This window comes from Lagopus leucura, unplaced genomic scaffold, assembly GCF_019238085.1.
Source record: "Lagopus leucura isolate 7727_CA_CO unplaced genomic scaffold, USGS_WTPT01 Super-Scaffold_100014, whole genome shotgun sequence".
Lineage (NCBI taxonomy): Eukaryota > Metazoa > Chordata > Aves > Galliformes > Phasianidae > Lagopus > Lagopus leucura.
This window is the reverse complement of record NW_024962268.1, coordinates 6,512,406-6,515,429: the sequence shown is the minus strand read 5'-3', so window position 1 is coordinate 6,515,429 and position 3,024 is coordinate 6,512,406.

Sequence of the window (3,024 nt, the reverse complement as noted above, 5' to 3'; positions counted from 1 at the left end):
GAGAGACGGGGGGGGGGAAGAGAGAGAGAGAGAGAGAGAGAGAGAGAGGAGAGGGACACGAGAGAGAGAGAGAGAGAGAGGAGAGCGGAGGGGGGGAGAGAAGGCAGGCAGAGCAGGAAGGACTCAGGAAAATTTGGTTGAAGTAGCCCCAGACCTCCTCTCGCTACCGGCTCCCAGCCAAGCCGAGCGCGGCGGCAGCAGGAGCCTTGGCAGCCTCGCCCGGGGGACGGCGCGGAGCACGCTGACGTCAGCCTGCAGATGTGCCCCGGCCCGGCGGCGGCGCCGCGCATGCGCGCCTCGTCACGTGGCGGCGGGGGGGGGCAGGGGTACAGTCGGGGTAGCGCAAAGCGGTGGGGAGGGATGGGGAAGAGAAGCCGTGCACTGCCGGCGCGCCCACCGCGCAGAAGGGGGAACAGAACGGGGCTTTAACGATCGTTTCCCCCTGCCGTGCTGTAGGGCGGCGCGGTGTGCGGGAGCCCGGCTGGGCCCCGGGTGGGCGTTGCTGGCGGCGGGCCGAGCAGCCTCCTCCGCTCCTCTGTCCGGTGAGGCGCGGGCGAAGCCGGCAGAGGCCTCCCGCCGGCCTTCGGCCCGGGCGTTACCGGGGATTTCATCACAGAGCAGCTCTCGTGTGCCGTGAGGGCACGGTGCCGGAGAGGAGGCTCGGGAAACGGGGACTTTGGGGGCTGGGACGGGAGGAGGAAGTGCCGAGGGCACCCGCGTAGCGCTGCGGCTTTTTTTGCAGCGCGGAGCCCAGGTCATAGCAGCTTCGTGCTGCCGTTAGCGGACTGCCCGAGCGCTGCGCTCCTCCGTGCTGTGTCGGAGGCAGCGGGGGGGTGCCGGTGAGCTGCCAACGCGCGGGAAAAGTCCCACAGTGCAGCCGCTGCGGGGCGCGTCCGAGGGCTGGAGGGCAGCCCGAAGGCCGGTCCTGGAGCGGCACGGTGTCAGAATCACGGCGCACTTAGTTCTGTTTGAACGTAACGCGCCGCTGCGGTCCCGTTCTAACTTCCGCACGTAAACCGGTGACGTTCCTGTCAGCAGCAGCTTCAGCGGAGTAAGCACCACCCCTTAGGAAAGTACTCGCGTTTGTCCCAGTCCTGCGGAAGCGTCCCGCTACCTTCATCCCATTCACGAGGCCCTGCTGCAGCCTTTAGGCAGCCGCGGTTCGGGCAAGAGCAGCTCGGCGTCGCGCAGCGCGCACCGGTCGCCTCCGGCGAGCAGCGCCGTGCGGCGGCGAGGCGCGTCCGCGGGAGGTGCTCGTGCGGAGGGCGCCACCCTGCGGAGGCTGCGGCGTGCCTCTGCGGCGGCCGCTCGGTGAAAGCGTGTCGGTCAGCTTGGGAGCGGAGGAGTGGTTTTTCTTGGAGTAAGTTCCTCCTTCTGCAGCTAATTCATTTGTAGGACGATCGCGTTCATACTGCGCGCTCTGCGGCAGGTGCGGGCAAGCATACCTTAGCTACGTTGGCCGTTTCTGCGAACGGACTTTGTGACGGTCTCTGCTCGGCATGGGGTCTGCCAAACGTGCAGTCTGTCCTTTTGAAAGGACGGCTTTTACCCCATTCTATACCCGGACCAAAAATAACCTTTTGAACAGGGAGACGTGCATGATCCGATTGCCTCATGGTCGTGGTATCCTGGTGGGATGTGGAGACCTGCTCAGGTCCTGCCGAGCCAGAGACAGAATGCGGTCTTGACAGCTAGGCTGGGGTTATTCTGGTGTGGAAGATCGGCTGTCTGTGGTTGGAGCTGCTCCATGGCATACAACCGATTAAATACTCATCAAGCTAAAAAGAAAGACAGCTTAGCACTGTCTGGCCAGGGCACTTCAATGGGTTCAGCTCCTCGCTCTAAATCAAGCAAGGCAAAGACTTGGGCTCTGCAAAGCTCAGCTGCCTGCTCAGACCAACAAGTTATTTATTTTATGTCCCAGACAACTCCATTTTCTTGCCTACACCCACTGCTGGAGCTCAAGAAATGTTTCCAATAGCAATTTTGTCAAAACTGGTATACTACCAGGAAAAACTTTGGCTCCAGTTAAAAAAATTCCTGATGATCTATAATTAGAATTTCTGACAGAATTCCCAATATAGTTTGACTTAGCCTTTTTGCATAAAATCACTTTTCCCTGAGTGAACCTGGTTCAGATAAAAATAGTGAGTCTATTTGATGACTTTTATTTTTGTGTTGTCAGCCTGAATAATACCCATATGTTTCTAATGATTTGCAACATTTTAAACAAGAAACTTGCACAAAAAGTCATATGCAGATTCTTTGTATATTTTTTTCTTTGCTGTAAGTAGAAACAACAAAATAGCAGAGATAGGAACTGCCATTCTGTGCCTCAGAAGCTCTGGACAGGATTACAGATTTATTGAGCACAGAGTGTACTACTCCATGTCTTACCCTGCTTGTTAGTCTTTGCAGACTAGGGAAGTAGTTAGCTAAAGCATTAAGCACTCTTGACTTTACTTAAGGCCTCCAAATCCTTTAGCATGTCAGTCAACAACTGATAAGATTGGCAAGCACTTTTTTGTTTAAATAAATATTTACATTAAACTTCAATTTAACATTGCTCGACATACTCAGAGGTATTTGAGGCTGATTCCAGGAATCTTGCTGTTAACTAATAAACACAGAAAAGAAAGCTTTTAAGTATTTGTACAAGTGTACTTCTACAAGAGGAGTTTCTCATTCCCTATACATTTGAATGGGCATGCTTGAAAGTATGTCTTTTCTCCAATTTGTCTGGTCACTGAAGACTCACCTGTAATATCCTATTGTATTTAGAAATTTTTCAACACTGCTTGGGAAGAGAAAAATCATTTCTAAATATTCAACATAAAAGGAAAAGTGACACCTGTACAACAAGCGTGATTCATCAGTCATTTTTGTTCTCTTTGAGAACTTTATTTGAAATGCTTAGGTGAGTGGAAGGCAGTCAATCATATTCTTAACTGCAAAGTAAGAAACAGTGTGCAAAATTCCACCCAACATATTGGTAAGATACAGTTTCTTATTAGCAATAAGTGC